Consider the following 20295-nt stretch of genomic DNA (forward strand, 5'->3'; position numbering starts at 1 on the left):
CACACACCTTCACACACAGAGCCGCTTCACGACCGCAGGACTTTGGAAGAGATACTGGCTGCTTGCCATTTGCACGTCCTCCAAGTGCACCCCGCGGGCCTGGAGGCTTGGATGCTGGAGTGGCAAGGAGAAAGTGACCGCGACGACAGCCTCTTTGGGGGTCTTGTGCGCGGCGAGGCGAGCGGCACGGCGTGAGGCACGGCGATACGCGGGGCTCGAAGTCCGGCACCCTGGCTGCCCCTGGCCGCCCTGCCACTGTATCGCCCCATCATCGCCCCGCCCCGCCCGCCGACCTTTCCCTTGACGGGCCGCGGGGCCGTTGGCCGCACTAGCGGCAGACTCATTCCGAGAGTGGTCGTTTCGTCACTCTGTCTCTCTCGCACTCGTGGGCCGTCCCGCACGGGTGCGAGAGAGACAGCGCCGAAAACGACCCACGGTATCAGTCTGCTGCGCGTTGGGTGGCCCACCCGCCAGGCGCGCCGCAGCGACGGCGGCCTTCCGGTTGGCGATCGCAGATCCAGAGTGGATCCAGAAGAGAGTGAGAGAGAGAGGGGAGCGGGAGGACCGTGTCCGCGCCACGGCAGCCAGCGCCCCTAAGGCACAAACGCCTTGCGGTTTCCAAGGCGTCACAAAAGCGCGTCTTAACTAACGTCGAACCAAACTGAGCGGGGTAAGATTTCCATTAATGCCTCGTCCGTTCGACCATGGCTCGACCGCCACCCCCGCTCCAAAACATCGCGTCCTCCTCGCGCCCCCGTGACCCTCATCCTCCCGAACGACGTGTCCGCCCCGCCCCTCCCCCAGCTAATCCCTCCCCGCCAACCCCTTCTCGATTCCGGCACCGCCGGCACCGCCGCCACCGCCTCCGTGGCGAAATGTCACTCCGGGTTGGGATTCGGTTCGAGCCGGGAACAAGAGGAGCGTCACGAAATGCGAAATCTTGCCGCCCCGGCGTCGGATGGCCGTCGGATGGCCCTCCGGGGACCGCGCCGCGGCGGCCCGGTGCCGCCCTGGAGACTGATTCCGAGAGTCGTTTCCGTCTCTCTCGCACCTATAGGGGACGCCCCGTGAGAGCGAGAGAGACAGAGCGACGAAAACGAGTCTCGGAATCAGTCTGCTGGAGGCCCTGGAGGCCCTGGAGGACGCCCTCGTCGCGGCGCCTCATTGGGGCCGGCCCGTTGTGAATGCAGCCATTGTGTCTCGCTGTGGCCCCGCCGGGGCCCCAACACCGAGGCCCCACCGAGGAGCCCCCTGCCTTATCTTTTCACTGCCGCGGTACCTTCAGCAGGCTGACTCTGAGAATCGTGTTCGTCGCTGTGTCTCTTTCGCGCCTGTACGGGACTTCCCATGAGAGCGAGAGAGACAGAGCGACGAAAACGACTCTCGCAATCAGTCTGCAGAGCCCCGCGAACCACCACGACGAAGTCTACGAAAACGGCGCCCAAAGCCAAGCCCGTTTCGCTAGGCGTCCCGCGGTATCTCGAACCGCCCAAATAACACCCCTCCCCCTTCCTCACCTTGACTTCCCTTCCGCGCAGAAAAGAGAAAAATCATTTCTTTTGAGCCGCGCCGGCATTGGCAGAGTCGCTGTTAATTACCCCGGGGAGTCGACGCGCGAAGGGTGAGAGAGAACGAGAGAGACAGAGAGGAAGAGAGGCAGGTTCGAGGGGAGCGGGGAGACCGAGTGCGAAAACGGGCGCGGGAAGTATGAAAAATTCGACCAATATCCTGACAAGACATCTTGATTGAGTGCCTCGTCTCGTCTGGGGAAGTTGGCAAAGTATTAAGAGCGTCACCTGGGCATAAGTAAGCAATCCACCACCTCCGTCAACATGTCTCTGTCGCTCTCACTCACGGGGGCGACCCTTAGGGGTGCGACAGAGACAGGATGAGGCGATTCTTCGGAAACGCTCGGCTAGGCCTGTTTCTCAACCGCAGTGCCGATGGCTTGCTCATGGCTTGCCGAAGGCACGGAGGCACCCTAATGAGCGGGAGCGAGAGAGAGGGACAGAGAAAGAGAGAGAGAGCGACCCTGTGGCTCGCCTGGCTCCGCCGGGGTGGAAGGGAGCAGGGAAATTATTCGAAGCGAACAAAGAGGAGCTTCGCGTTGCTTCGCGCTGCTTCGCGCGTCGGAGGCACGGAATAAATGGCAGCGAGACAGAACTAGTGGCGAACAAAACACCGAGTTATGAAGATTACAGAGGGCGAAAGGGGGAGGGGGTGGAGTTCCAGAGTACCACTTCTCTTTGGCCACGCTTTCTCGATGCCGTATATTAATTGACTCGCCCTTCTCCGTGACCTCGCGGCCTCGCATCAAAGTGGCGCGACGCGTATCGTTTATCCAGTGGTGCGGATGGGGCAAAGGCAAAGTGCTTCCCCCTCCCCCTCCCCCGCCCCGGGGGCCTCGCCGCCAGCGCCGCCAGCGCCCTCTCAAGGAGCCCTTCTGCGACGTTGCAGAGTTTAACTTGTAGTTTGTTGCCTTCCGGATGATTTGCTTGCATTTTGTGCACCGCCTAAAGCGACCGCGGCGCATATATCGCGTTGCCCCCTAGCCCCCATTCCCCTTCCCGCCCCCGAACTGTAGACTGATTCCGAGATCCGTTTTCGTCGCTCGCACCTACACGGGACGCCCCGTGAGTGCGAGGGAGACAAATGCGACGAAAACGACTCTCGGAAACCAGTCTGCTGGCCCAGGAATTTATGACGGAACTTGCCTAGCGCAGTGTGTGGCGCTCTTTCTGAACTCGAGTCCATCCAGCAACCGAAATGGAATGGAGTCCGCAGAAAGTAAGTCACGTCGAGAGAGAGAGAGAGAGAGAGAGAGAGAGAGGTCCCCGGGGCGTTCGGGACGCTCGCAGTGTTATTGGGTGTCGGTTTACCGGACGTGCCTGCCCGGCGGCCATATGCGTCGCCGCGTCGCTCCAGGACAGTGCTCGGAAAATAGTGCGGCCGGGTTAAGTTTTCATGGCCGATTCGTAGGCGTAACTCTGTCTCTCTCTCTCTCCCCCCACCCCGGGGACGAACGCCAGTACGCCAGTTGGCAATTTGGCCGCGAGCGTTCCGCGAATCCGCGACCGAGTCAGGTGCAGGGCGTGCCACGGCGTGCCACGCGCGGGGCGAGCGAATTGCGTCGAAGGTGTCCCGTCCCGTCCCCTCGGCGCGAAACGCGAAACTTTCCCGCGGCTTGAGTCAAGTTGGCTGCAACTTTCCGGGTCCCGGTCCCACATCCCCTAATAAGTCTGAGATAACCTCGCGCCTCCGACGCGTCTCATGCAAATCCCGATCCAATAAAGCCTCGCCGCAGCCTTGCCGCCGCCTCCGACTCGCCCCGTGCCGTGCCGTGCCGTCCGTCTTCCTTTCCGAATGAGTGAGCGCGGCGCGGCGCGCACCTCGGTACAGGTGGAACTCTCCACCACACCGCAAAATCGCACCAACACTGACAGTCCTGGACGCGGTGACGGCCACCATCCCAGAATTTCCAGCAAGCACCCGAAGAGCACGAAAGCAACAACACAGACGGCAGCACGCTAACTTCACAAAACATTCTGCTAGCTCCAAATCCGCTTCTGCGTTTCCCGACGTCCTCGCCGAAGTGCTCCAGTCACAGTCACCTGATTCCGGAGGGTTGTTTCGTCGCCTGTCCGTCTCATCTCGCACTCCCAGGATGCCGATGAGTGCGAGAGAGACAGCGACGAGACCATTCTTCGGCATCCGGCGGCGGCGGCAGCCAGACGAAACGAAAGCGGGGTGGAGATGGAATGGAGGCACGGCCCCAGGCCAGGATTCATCTGCGACGCGTCGATCGGGACACGCACGACCAACGCGAACAACCACGCAGGTGACACGACGGGGTCGCGCTGTCTCTCTCGCACCAACAAGGACCGCCCCACGAGTGCGAGAGAGACAGAGACAGCGCGGAATCGGTCTGCAGGAGGCTGGCAACAAACACGCCGCGCCGCCACCGCGCCGGATACACTGGGATACACACGCTGCGCCACGCCGGGGGGCTGCCTCCGAGTGGAGCGGCGGGCCCCTCTCCCTCCCACCCCTGCGCGCCGCACTGCGAGTGCGAGAGACCCGCCGCTCGGACGCAGCCCGCTGAGGTGGGGGTGCGTCGCTGGGCAGTCGCTGGGGTGGCGGTGCTGGCGGCGTGGCGTCCTTCCCTCCCTCCGAGCCGAGCGAGCCGTCCCTCCCCAGTGGCACGCAGACCGTCGCACGCGGAGGACACACTGCTTCGTTGCTCTTCGGTTCGCGCGGCGCCGGCGCGCTTCGCGTCGTGGTTCTCGTCGTCCTCCATGGCGCCATGGGCCACCCCGGCCCGGCCGCGGGGGCGGGTGTCATCGCGGTGCTCGGCTGGACGCCGACCAGTCCGTTAAGCACCAGGGCGTTGTGTGGTCCGTGTTTGTGAGTGTTTCTGGATACTCAGCGCGGAGGCCGGCGGCAGTGCTGCACCAGCACAGGATTACCAATGGGCTTTTGAGGTGCGTCGAGTCAGTGTTTGCGTTGCGCTGCGTGGGCCGCCGTCTCGGCGAAACGCTCCCGAATACGCGGGTAAACAAGGCGGGGCGGAATTGGCGCGCTTTGCCCGCCAGGTCCACCAACGCGTGCAACTTGAACAGCTCAATTTGATAATGGTTGATGGCGTCCTGGGGAAGTCCGCCACCGCTACCACCAGTGGGCTGTCGGGGACTGATTGGCTGAGCCCTCTAGCCAGGGCTTAAGTGCTGTCACACTGCAAACTTGAAGTGACATTAGGTTGGCACTGGAATCTCGAAACCACAAATGTAAATATTTTAAGGCAGGGTTGGCAAACATTTCGAACAGCTCTGTGGCCAAAACTGTATAGACGCGTCCATAGTCGCTAAACGGGACTTGAACCGAACATGCGACCCCACCAATGGATTCCTCGTTAGGAGAGCAATCCGTTGGTGGGGTCACACGTTGGGTTCGAGTCCCATTCAACCCGTCCGGAATTTTGACCGCCTCCACCGGTCTCCTGGCCCAGTGTGCAACTCGGCGGACCATGTCTAACTGTTCCCTGCCGACGCGACGATTTGCCGATATCCGTCGGCCCCGGTCGGGCCCCGGTCGGGGCCCGCCTTTCAGTCAGAGTGAAATGGGGCAGCGGCTGCAGCGCTTCTAGTGCAAAGCAAACAGTCAAAGCGGTCGCCGAGTTGTTTTCCCGGCTGCGTCTCCGCGAAGCTCGGCGGAGCGCGCCGCCCCGCAGTCTCTCTGTCTCTCTCGCACCCACGCAACGCCCCACGAGCGCGACAGAGGCAGAACCAGGCGGCGGAGGCCGCAGACAGAGAGTCTCCCCAGGACGGCGAAGTGAGTGGTCCCCGGCCTTTCCTGCGTCTCCCGCGGCCACGGAGACGGTCTGCATGGCTCCGCGACGCGACGCGCACAGCGAATTGCCCCGCAGCACCTGTTGTGTTTCTGCTGGTTTATTTTGCGTGCCGTTCGTTTGATGTGCGTGGCCCGAGCAGACCCGACCGCCGCCACCGGCTGCGGCAGGCTGCGGCGCATGGACCAAACGCCGTACCCCCTCCCCCTCCCCCCAGTGGAAGGACGTCCGCCGCGGCCGCGCTGCCGCGGGGCTCGCCGAAGCGTGACGTCTGGGGTCCAAACAGAGTAGTATTCCGAACGGAGCTGATGGGTTGGCGGCATTGCACAGCATTGTCGATCCGTCTAGCTGGTTTTATGTCCCCGATCCATCTCGTCTCGTCCGGCCATCTGGCCACCACCACCCACCAGCCGCCGGACCGTGCGCCAGCCGCGCTAGCCGCGCTAGCAGGCCGAACAGGCCGAACGGACAGAAGCACGGGCAGGCGGACAGAAGGGCAGACAGGGCAGACGGACGGACAGCAAGCCGGACAGACGGACGGACGGACGGGCGGAATCGGCGCGCGATAAACGAGCGCCAACTATCATGGCATGGCTGATTTCATTAACCTCGACAATCGGATTACCAGTCCCGGTCGGCACACTGTTGGCACCGCCGCGGCGCGGCCCCCCGCTGCCCCCCCGCGGCCCCAATCGGCCCGCCGAGGCGGTGAATGGCGTATCAGCTGCCCCGAACCCCCAGTGGAAAAACGAGTGGAGAGAGTCAGTGCGAGGATAGGAAACGCGCTGTCTGGAAAGGTCGTGCATTAAGCAGGCTCGGACCAGAGCCGTACATTGGGCTACAATGTACGGCTCTGGCTCGGACTGGCCCCCAAAAGGCCCCAGCGGATATGACCGCAAAAGGCATCATTATGTTTTTACCCTTCAAGACCAACTTTGTGAGGCTACCGCTCCCAAACTAGTTGCGGTCAATAGCCTTCTCGATACAGGGCATGAAAGAGTAGGGTCTTAAGGATACTAGGACGTCGAGGGAGGCCTTTTACGGCGACTAAATTGGAAACAGTGGCCACCCAAAGTCAGCAAAATCAGCAAATTTCCGAGATTCGACAACTTTTTGACCAACTTGGTCGGAAAATCGTTGCGGTCAAAGCCAAAATCGTTGTGGTCAACGTCTTCCCGATACAGGGCATGAAAGAGGAGAGTCTTAAGAATACTAGGGCGTCGAGGGAGGCCTTTTACGGCGACTAGATTGCACACAGTGGCCACCCAAAGTCAGCAAAATCAGCAAATTTCCGAGATTCGACAACTTTTTGACCAACTTGGTCGGAAAATCGTTGCGGTCAAAGCCAAAATCGTTGTGGTCAACGTCTTCCCGATACAGGGCATGAAAGAGTAGGGTCTTAAGAATACTTGGACGTCGAGGGAGGCCTTTTACGGAGACTAGATTGGACACAGTGGCCACCCAAAGTCAGCAAAATCAGCAAATTTCCGAGATTTGACAACTTTTTGGCCAACTTGGTCGGAAAATCGTTGCGGTCAAAGCCAAAATCGTTGTGGTCAACGTCTTCCCGATACAGGGCATGAAAGAGTAGGGTCTTAAGAATACTAGGGCGTCGAGGAGGCCGTTGGCCGCAACTAGATCGGACGCAGTGGCCGCCCAAAATCAGCGTAAACGGCTACTTTCGGAGATTCAGTCACTCTTTGGCCAACTTTGTGACGTTACTAGTCCCAACCCGAAGGCCCCAGCAGATTTTTCTGTCTGTCTGCCCTGGCCAGCCCGAGCCTGGCATTAAGGTGGCGGACTGCGCGGTCTGGTTGCCTGTCGGGTTGCCTACCGGCCGGCGGCGCCGTGCAGTGGCGACGGCACAGTGCACTACGTCGCCGCCCCCCACCCTTCCCTCCCCTCCCCGCCGCGGCGTGACGTAGGATGTAGTGCAGGACCTCGCGTGCTGCCGGGGCACGACGCCGGCCACGCGACAAGCCGGGCGATGCCGAAATCACCCCTCCCTATCGAAAGAGCCTCCCCTCCCGAGGCCTCCCTCCCCTCCCTCCATTCCCCTCCCCTCGGACTGCACGCCGCTGGCACGAGCCTACCGCAACCCTACGCGCGCCCAGCGTAACGCAGTGCGCTGCACGCACGCACACAGACACTCACACGCACGCACACACACTCACACGCACGCACGCGCACCCTTACTGCACACGCACCCGAGCATCATTCGATACGGCGATCGATAGTTTTATTAAATGCACTACCCCCTTCCCCTCCCCACCCCTTCGGCCCAGCACTTCCGGGGCTGCCCCGTGATTCCAGGCGCTTTTCTGCCTCTCTCTCTCTCTCTCTCTCTCTCTCTCTCTCTCTCTCTCTCTCTCTCTCTCTCTCTCTCTCTCTCTCTCTCCTCTCCTCTCCTCTCCTCTCCTCCTCTCCCTTTCTCTTTTTCGGTGTCGGTGGGGAATAAAAAGTCAAGGTGTGTTTTTATGACTCTGCGATATTTATGCTTTCCCGCGCCCCGGCTGTAAATAATCCCTCTCGATTCGGCTCGATGCTCGATAACAGAAATGCGACGCAAATACTTTGTGGGCTTGTATGTGCGCATTTTGGGTTGCAATGCCGCCCGTCGAGGCTCGCTATGCCGCCCTGCTGCCGCCACACTGTAGGGCGCGGCGTTACGTGATATCTGGACCGCCGTTTTGTATCGCCGGCCGATTTGCTGGGCGATAACGACCCGCGTTGTGCTGGGCGTGATTGATGGGCGCGCCTTATCCTTTCGCCCACTGCACTGCAAAAAAACAACAAATCGCCAATATTGGATTAATTTTTTTTTCCGATTTTTTTTGGGGTAAGTGCGGAGCCATACGGTACATCAACGGTTTGTCGGTGAAACTCTGTCCCGTGCCCTGCCGCCATGCGACCGACCACCCTGCTTCCGACCACACACACACACACACACCGATCTCGTCGGACACCCAATATTTAGGACGCCAGCAAGTTTATTTTCTTCCCGTTTCCTTTTTGTAGTGTGCGCGCCGCCGCCCTCCGGCCGGTCATCGCTTTCGGATAAAACTCGCCGAAATCACTTTACCCTTCACACTGCTGCCGCTGGCGGCGCTGGCATGGTGCGCGACCTACCCCGAGACGCTAGACTCATTTTTCCCCCGCTTCTTTCTCCCGCAGTCGATCCTTCCCCCCTGCCCGCCCCCCTCTCTTTTCTGCCCCCCGTCCTCTTTTCCGAGTCGCATCGACTCCCTTGCCAAGTTTGCTCGTGCCGTCATCAGGCACCGCTTCCTAGCTTCCTGACGTGCACCGCCACGGGGCCAGGCCCGGCCCGGCTGGAGGCCCGGCTGGAGGCCCGGCTGGAGGCCCGGCTGGAGGCCCGGCTGGAGGCCCGGCTGGAGGCCCGGCTGGAGGCCCGGCTGGAAACCCAAATATTGAAAAAAAAAAGCATAAAAACAAGACAACAGGATTAAAAAAATCATCATGGTAAACCGCGGCAAACGGAAATTTTATTGAGCGGACTCCTCAAACTGGAGGGGTAATCTTTCCATCGAGTTGGCCGAAACTAGGCGAGCGAGTTTCATCCGATTGGAACTTTTCTTTTTGGCAGTGTACCGTTCCTCCACCGTCTCTCTCGCACCTGTGAGGGACGCCCCGCGAGTGCCAGAGAGACAGGGCGACGAAAACGACTCTCGGAATCGGTCTGCTGCCGATCCTGCTGTGGCAGTGTAGCAGTGTGGCAGTGTAGCTGCCAGCCCGATTGACTTTACAACGAGAACGCGCGGCGCGTGGGGCAGACGAGATAGTAGCGGCCTGGAATGGACGGGGTACATACACCAGTCGGGGAGGGGAGGGGAGGGGGGACGAGGGAAAGAAGCGGCAGAGGGGAAGGGAAGGGGGTGTTTAAGGGGACAGATGAACGCGCGAGTTAAAACCAAGGGGCCCAGGCGGCCGTGAGAGAGAGAGAGAGAGAGAGAGAGAGAGAGAGAGAGAGAGAGAGAGAGAGAGAGAGAGAGAGAGAGAGAGAGAGAGAGAGAGAGAGAGAGAGAGCAGGGGGCGCCTGTCGACGGCGGTGTGCTTCAGGGCGTGCTGCACGGTGTGCAGGCGTGGCAGCTCCTGTGGACTGTTTCCGAGAGTCGTTCTTCGTCGCTGAGTCTCTCTCGCACTCATGGGGCGTCACATTTGGGTGGGAGAGAGACAGAGCGACGAGAACAACCCTCCGGAATCAGTCTGCTGGCAGCCAAGGTGCAATGGGGTGGCAATGTCGCCGCCTCGCGCTGGGCATGGCGTGGCGGGCGTGGCGGGCGTGGCGGCGCCCAGACCGACCTCGGCGACGACATCCAGGCCACTGCACTGCTCACGGGGCGTGGCTATGCGCCGTCGAAATGGGTCGCCGAAATGCAAATCAGTCGCTGTTTCCGAAAAAGGGGAGTGCTGGACCTGAAATGGGGCGCGCTCGTGTGTGTGTGTGTGTGTGTGTGTGTGTGTCCGACGACCCCGCCCTTCACACACACACGCACACACCACGCGCGCAGTCTGTCTCCGTCCCTCCAGGTGCACAAAGAGACAAGCGGCTTCGGCTCGTGCCTCTTCTGGGTCTTTGTTCCGTCGCTTAATCCGCGTGGAGAGCCCCCTCGGCCCTCGCACCGCGCCACCGCCCCGAACGCCACACCGCCACACCGCCGCTCGGCAGTCCTCGGCAGTGCCTTTCGCCGGGCACGCCCCATCGGCCGCCGTCCTCGCCACCGAGGCTGTCACTGAGACGTCGGGGACGGGCAGCGCTTTCGGCCCTTTGGGAGGGACACTCGGTGGGACATTCGGCTCGCCGAAGACTCCTGCAGCGCTAATGAACGCCAAAGGCAGCGCCTCGGCCAGCCTGGGGGTCGGGCCTGGCCACCCAAAGAAGACTGGTCCGCTAGAGAGGCGACCAGAGAGACAGCAGGTGGTCAAAAACAGCCGGAGAGAGTGGAGCATCTTTAAAGGCGCACGATTTCAAAAGATTTTCTTTTAGCCGCCCTGCAGTGCTCGAATCTATCTGCTGCCGATGACTCCGGAACGTATCAAATATTTGTACGCTCCACTTTGCTCCGCCGCTGTAGCCTTCCCGTCCGCCGTCCACAGTGGGGGAGCGCCCGGCCGCGTGTTTGTCCAAAGTCGGTGGAAATCCCGCGGATCTTGGACTCCCGGCAAAGACTGGAAAAATGAATTTCACTGCGCTTTGTTCGAGGGATCAGCCGCGAAGAAAAGGTCGTTGGGGAGGGGTGGAGGAAGGAGATAGAAAGCGACGTGGAGAATGGCCTTTTCAGCGTCGGAACTTTGCGGCGACGCGTACCGTGAAGGCCGCGGCTTGTCTCTCCCTCTGTATGTGTGTGTGTGTGTGTGTGTGTGTGTGTGTGTGTGTGTGACGGCCAGGCCCGTCCCGCCGCGGCGCCACGCCGCTTGGCGCCGCTCGGCCAGCGCCCGTAAAAGTGACCCTTGAATATAATACGCTCGAAGGGCCGAGGCGGGCGGAGGGCCCTCCGACAGCGGCAGGGAGAGAAAGGGAGCGGTGAAGGGAAAGCGGGAGTGGCGCTCCGTCTCTCTCGCACTCGTTGCAGGCCTGCGGGTGCGAGAGAGACGGAGCGAGGGTTGCTAACTGTGCGGAGTCGGGGTGCTCGCGGGCCAGGTGTAATGCCCGTTTATTTTTATTTTTTACCTGCGCGCTGCGCCCCTGCAGCGCGCCGCGCCCGCCCCGCCCGACCACACCCCCCGCCCCGCCCCGCCCCGCCCCGCCCCCGCCCCGCCCGCCCGCCCCACCCCCCGGGGAAAAACATAGACTCACGACCCCTGCAGCCTTATGAGGCGCCTAATATGCATCAGGAGGGCGCCACGCCGCGTTGGGGGCGGCTGGGCCGGGGGCGGCTGGGCCGGGGGCGGCAGGGGCGGCAGGGCTATGCCGAACCAGTCCGTCGCTCTGTCTCGTGGGCCGTGCCGTAGGGGTGCGAGAGAGACGGAGCGCTATGTTCAAGTCGGCGTACGGACGGCGCCGAGACCAGCCGAGACTGTCCCTGCCTGTCCCCGTAGCGAATAGTCCTGGAGGACAACGCCCAGTGTAGCTTCCCCTTAGCCAGATGCGCTCTTTGCCACCTGCTTGTGATTAAACAACCTGGCGGAGGGGGAGGGGCGGCGCGGGGTCGTCGGGGTGGTATATTACGAGCCACTACTCTGGAAGGGGAGGGAGGGCCGCGTAAAAACGAGGCGGGTAACGACGGCGCAACGCGGAGGTGTTATTGCTCGTGTCCGTCATGATTTCCAGCGGCATCGCCGGCAGCGCGTCTGCCCCGGACGCTAGGGGTGCCGCCACGCCGCCACCCAGTCGCGGCGGCGTCTGCTCGGGACGCTATAGGGGTGCCGCCCGCCGGAGCCGAAGGGGGAAACGAATGGGGTTCGCGGGTGTAGCTTCATCGCGGGGCCGGGCGGCACCCCTAGCGCCCCCCTGGCCTGGCGGCGAGTCTGGCGGTGGGTCTGGCGGCAGCCTCGCCAGGTCAAGGTAGGCGCCGTAAATCTGGCTGGCGACCCAGTCTTTGAGGTCTAGCCTCTCTCTCTCTGCTCCCCCCCTCTCCGCGGCCCCAGGCTCGTCTAGCCGCTCTCCAGCCAAATGGATGACTGCTCTGCTGACCATAATTATGCTGGGATGCGGCGCGAGGGGTGGGGGTGGGTGCGCTCGACGCACGCGCTGCGTTGCGTGCACCCAGTGCACCCCGTGCACCCCGCGTGCGTGGTTAATAGTGTCACGGCAACGGCGCTTGCAAGTACTATGGATAAGCTCAGAGAAAAAAAACTTTTTTTTTCGCGGTGTGGGCGGTCCTGGATGCCGTTTTACAAATTGACCCAGCTTTACACTACTCGTGCTGCCCCGCCTCCTCATTAGGTTTTTTTTTCATTCCCGCCTCTCTCCCTCTCGTCCGCCCGACCCACTTTTTGTCCCCGTGGCCTCGACACCTTGGAGCAGCCCGCAGCAGACTCTCGCCCTGTCTCTCTCGCACTCGCGGGGCGGCCCGCACAGGTGCGAGAGAGACAGAGCGACCCAGTCTGCAGCGGCCTTGCATTGAGGACGGCTGCATCGCTTCCGGTTTCCGGGTCGCTCTTCCTGGACCCCTTTTCCGGCGACCCTAATTACGTAACGAAGGGTCGCGGCGGGCAGGGTCGCGGGGCTGCACCGAGTATCAGTGCAGTGCGCTGGTTCCGGGCGTTCCGGGCTCTGTTTGCCGTTGACGTGGCTGACGCGCCGCCCCGCCACCAGGAGGCCTGAAAGGAGTTCCGTGTCAAAGTGCATTAGTTGACGCAGTGGCTAATGACGGAGTGGCGGAGGAACAACCGCCATCAACAGCGCCCCCGCCCCGCCCCGCCCCGCCACCCCTCGGACACCATTACGGCGACACACGGGGGTGCGTGTGTGGTGCGGGTGCGTGGAGACCGCGGGGCGGGGGAGACGCCAGGCGCCGTGCCGTACGCGTTTTCTTGAAAACTGCACCCTAAAAAATGACTTTTTGATAAAAAAAATTTAATTTTTATGGTTTTTTCAAGAAAATATTTCTTTATCCAGCCTTTATCCAGAAAATTAAAAATTAAGAAACCATTTTTCTGGGTGTGGAAAAACACGACATTCAGCACCTCACGTACCAATTTCAAAATTTAACATCCTGCACGGCGCACGTGCGGTGCATTTTTGATGACGGGATGTAAACACGGGGGCCAAACGAAGCGCCATCATTCCCCTTGTAAAAAAGAAAACAGGCGTCAAACAGTATTGGCAGCTGTCGTCCTTTGCTCCAACTTACAGTGTGTGTGTGCGCGCATGTTTACACAGTGTACCTACCCCAACACGTGGACTGACGTCGCGGCATGGCGTTGCCGATGGATGGCCGATGGGGGCAGTAATTGAAAGCGAGGCAGTGACCCCTCATTCCTTTCTCTCTCTCTCGCACATACACACGCACACACACACACACACACACACACACACCGATCGCCCAATCTGCTGCTGATCGCCCCCTCCAGCCCCCTCTTAATAGAAAAAGGAAAAAGGAGGAGGGGGTGGGGGTCGATGGGCTGTGTCGGTTTGGAGCACCACGGTCATGGCTCTCCCTTTTGCATGTCGTCGTGATCGACGACGGTCAAGCGGGCCGTGATTGGCCGGGGCGGGGCGGGGCGGGGCGGGGTGGGGCGGGTCGCTGCCGGTGTCGCGCGGTTTGCATTGCTGCCAACATTAGACCAGCGACTCCGTCATTATCCTATTAATTGGTGTGGCGTGCCTGGCGGTGCAGGCAGGGCAGGCGGGCAGGCAGGGCCGCCAACCCCGGCCGACAGTGCCCTGGCAGTGCCCTGGCAGTGCCCTGGCAGTGCAGCGAAAAGCACAGGCCGCGCCACTGAATCGGTAATGCCGCACCGACGCCGATTCCATGCCCGCGCCCCGGCCGGCGCGGCCCCGGCGCTGCCCGTGCACGAAATGACGCAATTTGTTATTTCCATTTTGACTTTGTAATTAATTTTCCGCCTTCATTTTCTCGGCGCCGCGGCGCGCCGGCACACCGGAGGCACTGGCGGGGCGAAGCGCGCTTGGACTGCGCCGCGCCGCCGCGCTGCCACACTGCGCGGTGTGAAATGGTGTTGTTGTGGCGTCCGAAAAGTTGCACCTCATCCCCGCGGCCGCTTGCTCGGCTTCCGAGAGACAGAGAGGCTGGGAGAAAGGGGAGACTCGGAGAGAAAGAGAGAGGAAACGAGGTGGGGGTGGGGGATTTCCATGAGATTGCACTCGGCGTGATGTTTTCCCCGAGTTTGGATGGCGGTTCGGCGCGAAGCGCGAGGCCAGGCCGTTACGGTGGGCTTGTCTCGCTGCCAGGTCCGCGCACCGCGTCCACCGCGTCCACCGCCGCCTCTTCGCCCGGCCTCGGCCCCTTATCTGCGGACTCATTCCGAACAGTTCTTTCATCGCTCTGTCTCCCTCGCTCTGACGGGGCGTCCCTCGACGGTGCCAGAGCGAGACAGAAAGAGCCACACGAGGGGCACAACGCGGTGTCCGGCGGCGAGGCCTGGGCACACTGAATTCGCAATATTGGACTCGATGGCCGAGCGCGGTGTCAGCGTTAGATACACCTACAGGCTGAAATCGCTGAGCCATGTCGTCGCTCTCGTGGGGCTCCAGTGTGTGTGCGAGAGAGGCTCCTCGGAATCCGTCGGTCGGGTTGGCATGGCAGGCCTCGGGTACCATTACGGCCACTCCACTGACCGGCCAACGCAGCGGCTCGTCCACTGTTTGTCCTGCTCAATATTTAAGCCCTCCCCCTACACTTTTGGAGCCAAAGGCCCAAATTGAAAGCACTAAAAAAGGCGGCAGCGATCTCCAGCCCGCAGCCCCGCGGGCCGGACAGCGGCGCGCTGCGTGGGCTGTTTTGACAGGCCGACAGGGCGCGGGGCTGCCTGCATTTTTAACGCCGGCCTCGCCCCATCTTTCCGGCGCCTGATTTGCGAACGGTGGGCCTTTCTCTGGCACGCGTGCAGCGTCGAAACGGGTGCACCGAGTGGACTCAAATTTGAGCAGACGTTCTTCCGGTAATATTGAACAGTCAACATAACTGAAGCGATTTTTAAAAACAAGTCTTTTGAGTGATTTTACAGTGTGGTGGCGTGACCGTCCCCCTAGAGCAGCGGCTCTCAACCTTTCTCGGCTCGCGACCCCAAATTTGAAGCCAAAAATTTCCGCGACCCCCAGGAAAAATTTCGCGACCCCACGGGACCCCTCCTTTAACATGCCACGGCGTCTGATCCGAGGCGGGCATTTTGCTCCCTCAACGGGCAGTTGGTCTTTGGACCTTCCTTTAGCATGCCTTTGTTACGGAGTGCAATTATCAGTCTTAGTTTGGGAGCAGTATTGTCTCAAAGTTGGCCAAAACGCTCAGAAATGTCTGTGAAAAATCGTGTTTTGGGCTGATTTTAAGCAGCCACAGCGTCTGATCTGAGGCGGGCATTTTGCTCCCTCAACGGGCAGTTGGTCTTTGGACCTTCCTTTAGCATGCCTTTGTTACGGAGTGCAATTATCAGTCTTAGTTTGGGAGCAGTATTGTCTCAAAGTTGGCCAAAACGCTCAGAAATGTCTGTGAAAAATCGTGTTTTGGGCTGATTTTAAGCAGCCACAGCGTCTGAACTGAGGCGGGCATTTTGCTCCCTCAACGGGCAGTTGGTCTTTGGACCTTCCTTTAGCATGCCTTTGTTACGGAGTGCAATTATCAGTCTTAGTTTGGGAGCAGTATTGTCCCAAAGTTGGCCGAAACGCTCAGAAATGTCTATGAAAAATCGTGTTTTGGGCCGATTTTAAGCAGCCACAGCGTCTGATCCAAGGCGGGCATTTTGCTCCCTCAACGGGCAATTGGTCTTTGGACCTTCCTTTAGCATGCCTTTGTTACGGAGTGCGATTATCAGTCTTAGTTTGGGAGCAGTATTGTCTCAAAGTTGACCAAAATAGTCACAACGGTTTTTCAAAGACACTTGCGACCGTTTTGATCGACTTTGAGACAATACTGCTCCCAAACTAAGACTGACAATCGCACTCCGTAACAAAGGCATGCTAAAGGAAGGTCCAAAGACCAATTGCCCGTTGAGGGAGCAAAATGCCCGCCTCGGATCAGACGCAGTGGCTGCTTAAAATCGGCCCAAAACACGATTTTTCATAGACATTTCTGAGCGTTTCGGCCAACTTTGAGACAATACTGCTCCCAAACTAAGACTGATAATTGCACTCCGTAACAAAGGCATGCTAAAGGAAGGTCCAAAGACCGATTGCCCGTTGAGGGAGCAAAATGCCCGCCTCGGATCAGACGCAGTGGCTGCTTAAAATGGGCCTAAAACACGACCCCAGCATCGCCGCGACCCCTTAAAAAAATTTCACGACCCCGCTTGGGGTCGCGACCCTAAGGTTGAGAACCACTGCCCTAGAGCACGCCGCTTAGGGACGGACCGCGGGCAGACCGGGGGCAGGCGGCCCGAGTCTCCATTCGATAGCGTCGAATTTATCTCTCTCCCTCTCTCTCGCTCTCGAATGATGATTGCTCGCTCCCCGCGAGCTCCACGTCGTTATACTCACACAGACACCTACACTTTCACACACAGACACACACACACACAGAGACAGGGTGCACACGCGAGCACACGACGGCACACGTACATTCAATGTCGAATCGGTACGCGTCAGCAGCAACATCACTCGCATCCCATTCATTAGAAAGTATCTGCCTCCCTCCCTCTCTCCCTTTCTCTCTTTCTCTCTCTTTCTCTCCCCGTTCGCGCCTCCCTTCGGTTCGATCTCCGCCCGGCCCAGCCTCGCCAGGCCGGCCGGACGCGATAGGCGCGCCACATTATTCTGTCATGAGGGTTTCATTCAGCAGCAGCAGCAACAACAACAACAACAACAAACACGATACGCAGAATCAACAACAAGAGCGGCAACGACATCGCAATGATGCCGGGCAAATGTAGCGGGCGGCCGCGTGTCGCGACTATGTCGCGCACCGCCACCGTGTGTGCGACTCGTCGTCGTTTCGGACGGCCCGCCACAATGTAGTAACCGGCGTTGTCATTCAAATTACTTTTTTGTTTCCAAATTTTGGCCAAGTTCGATTTTGACAGTGCAGGCTTCGCTGAGACGCGCGGTGTGTGGAGCCAGTGCAGTGCAGGCGCCCAACCACGCGGCGATGCTGTCCCGCCGAACAGCGGCGCGCTGCGGCCGGCCTGCCGCTGCACTGCCAGGCGCCTACACTAGCTTCGGCTAGGCTTCGGCCTTCTCCACGGTGGCTGCTTTCCAGCCGACTGGCCGGTCGTTTCCGGCCGCGGCTCGCCTTAGGGGCCTCCAGAGCCTGCGGAGCGATGTGAATATGCAGATGAGGCGGGACGAGCCTCGGCGGCGGCGGGAATCGAACCCGAGCCCCGAGCCGGTACCGCACTTACCGCCTGCCGCGGCCCTGCCAGGTAATTTACCCGGCGATGTCTCCTCGCGCCGACGGGGCGGGCAGAGGGTGTCAGGTTGGGAAGGGAAAAGGGGGGGGGGAGGCCAGGGCGTCGGCCAGGCTCCGTGAGAATCTGCGTGAATAGCGGACCGGTGGCGCGGCGACATCGCGGTGCTTCTCGGCGGTCCGCCACCGCCACGGGCCGGCCAGCAGGCAGGCAGCCAGCCAGGCAGACAGGCAGGCAGCCAGCCAGCCCTAGCAAGCAAATGACGTCCAGGGACGGACGGGGGAGCCCTCGGCCGTGTAGACCGCCGCGCCGCACCCACCCCCGAAACCACCCCCGCGCCGCCGCCACGCCCCGCCGCGCCACGCTTGCGACCCAACAAACTGAAGATTATGGAAATGTAGCGAGCGAGAGAGCACCGGGCCCGGACTGCATGGCGCGGCGTGGTGCGGCGTGGCGGTGGCGTGAAGGGGCGCGTCGGCGTGGTTCGGGGCCTCGCTTGTCGCCCCCCCCCCTCTCTCTCTCTGCGAATGTAATCAGCACGAGAACATCATAACTTTCCATTAGCATTTTTCCTTTCATATTACAGCGTGCGAGGCCGGGCCTTGGCCGAGGCCGCGCCTGCAGAGGGCCGTGGATCTCGTCGCCCTCTGCGCTTTTTTTGTGCCGCTGCACTTAGGCCCCTAGCGCGCGGGGCGGGGCGGGGCGGGGCGGGGCGGGGCGGGGCGTTCCCCGTTAAAAGTGACAATTACCCGGTAACGGCACGCCTCGCCCCGCCTCAGCTCGACGCATAACGAACGTTCTCCGTTGAAGTAAATGCCCGGGGGATGGGATAGGGGCTCGCGAGGACAGCGGAGGAAAAAAAAGGTCGAGTGTTGTAGAAAGAAATTAAATGAAGCAACTTTGCGGTTGGGCCGTCCTGGCGGTGGAGTGGGGCTCCGCGGGGCTGGGGCCGGCCTCCCTGTCACGTGCTCAGTCGGGGCGTTGGCGTAAAAACGGCGGGCGGCGTCGGAAACCGGGTACTCGAACCCGCGACGGCCACGTGGCGGCGTTTGCGGTTTACGGGATTCTTTTGCTTCACTTTACGGAGGGGGTGAGCCGGGTAGTAATCAAACCTCGCAAAAAAAGTGATCTCAGTTTTTGGGATTCGAACCCACTTCTCTGACTTGCCGAAGTTTTGAGCTTTGCCGAGCAGGAGATGTGCGTGGGCCACGTGGCGAGCCCGGACGGTAAAGCAACGGCCAAACGCCCTCGGCGCCGAAGGTAGCATAAGGCTGCAGCGCGCCCTTTGTACTTTACGTTGAGAACACCGCACCGCTCGTCCGTGCTCGGACGAAAGGAGGCATGGCGGCCCCGCCCCGCCCCACCCCGCCCCGCCCCCCCCCCACCCCGCCCCGCCCCGCCCCGCCCTCCTTGACGCGCGCGACTCGCATACGCGGCCGGCGAGATTCTTTCCCTCCAACAAATTAATTACGTTGAAGGCCTGACGGGCGGAAGGGGTGTATTGTGGTGCATGTCTGCCGCGGATTCGCGCCGCGGGGGGCTCGAGGACGCGGCTGGGCGTGGCTGTGTGTGTGAGAGTGAGTGTGTGTGTGTGTAAGCGCGCCTGCGCGTGCGTGCGTGAGACAGCCAGTTGGTTCCCGCACTGCCCGCCCGCCCCGCGCACCGCGCAGGCCGGCCAACAAGGCATGTTTTCCAAACGAGCAGAGAAACACCCCGTTCTTTGCTGCCCCCCGAACCCGAACAGTAAAGTTTGTTTCTCAATAGAAAGAGAGAGAGGGAGAGAAAAAAGAAGCGGTGATAAAATATAAGTTTAAAATGTTAGGGTTCGGTATAGGTGGTATTTTTGATATGTGGGCCGTGGAGTGCGCTAAATCATGTCTGTCGCCGCTCTCCGGATGTTATGTGAGTGGTGTGCGTCATCGTCACGCCTTGTCATGGACACTGTCATGGACACCGCCATGCGCACCGGTAAAAAGGGGTGAGGACGGCGGCAGCGCACAGCCGATTTGCCAGAAGACCGGCAGAGGCGGCCAAAATTCGAAACGCGTTTTGAGCTCCAGAGTCGCTAAATGGGACTCGAACCGACCGTGTGACCCCACCAATGGATTCCTCGTTCGGAGAGCAATCCATTGGTGAGGTCACACGGTCGGTTCGAGTCCTGTTTGGCGACTCTGGAGCTCAAAACGCGTTTCGAATTTTGGCCGCCCCCACCGGTCTTCTGGCCCACTGTGCACCGGAGCGCGGTGGGCACAGGTGCCGCGAGGGGCTTCGGGGCGGCTTGGCGCGAGACGCAGTGTCGCCGCAACGCGCCGCAAGCAAGCAACGAGGACAAGAATGGCAAAGCCCTCGCCGAAACTTTTTTAAACTTTGTCGAGCCGTGTAGTCCCCAGTCCCTGCAGGCCCATTCCGAGAGGCCGTCCGTCGCTCTGTCTCTCTCGCACCTATGCGGGCTGTCCCGTGAGTGCGAGAGAGGCAGAGCGACGGGACCGGCACGACATTCGGGGCGGGGCGCGGCCAATGCTTGGCTCGCGGGAGATAAGCGCGCGTCCGGGATGGCCCGGTCGCCGAGCTGGTCGTGCAGGTGCGCAAGGAGCCGAACGGAGCCGAAGCGGCCCGAAGGCCGAGTGCCCACACTGGATATTATTCGGGAATCTAATCAGCGGCCCGCCGATCGGAAATATTCGCAGCGCTCGGCCTTTCGGCCCGTATACATTACGCTACGCACCCCGGCCGGGGCGGTGGGGCGGGGAGCGTCGCTCTGTCTCTCTCGCACTCATGGGGCGCCCCGTACAGGTGCGAGAGGGACGGAGCGGCAGGCAGGCAGGCAGCGCGCTCAAAGTGCTGAGTCCGGCTGGACGCGCGCCGCCCCTCGCACGGACTGCAGGGACTGCAGGGGCTGGGGACGCGCCCCCACGTGATATTGTTCCGCCTGTATTGGCGTCATCCGCACGGAGGGGCTTCGGCCTCCGGCG

General features: G+C 60.9%; 1 protein-coding gene across 1 annotated transcript in view; it reads left to right on the forward strand.

The window, feature by feature from the left end:
• The first annotated feature begins 4266 nt into the window (after positions 1–4266).
• The window catches only part of LOC117652179, a 93712-nt gene continuing 77683 nt past the window's right edge, over positions 4267–20295 (forward strand). The window contains 1 exon segment of the mRNA XM_034396896.1: positions 4267–4481. The gene's annotated coding sequence lies outside the window, so the exon portion shown is untranslated.

Source organism: Thrips palmi, unplaced genomic scaffold, assembly GCF_012932325.1.
Source record: "Thrips palmi isolate BJ-2018 unplaced genomic scaffold, TpBJ-2018v1 HiC_scaffold_7, whole genome shotgun sequence".
Taxonomy (NCBI): Eukaryota; Metazoa; Arthropoda; class Insecta; order Thysanoptera; family Thripidae; genus Thrips; species Thrips palmi.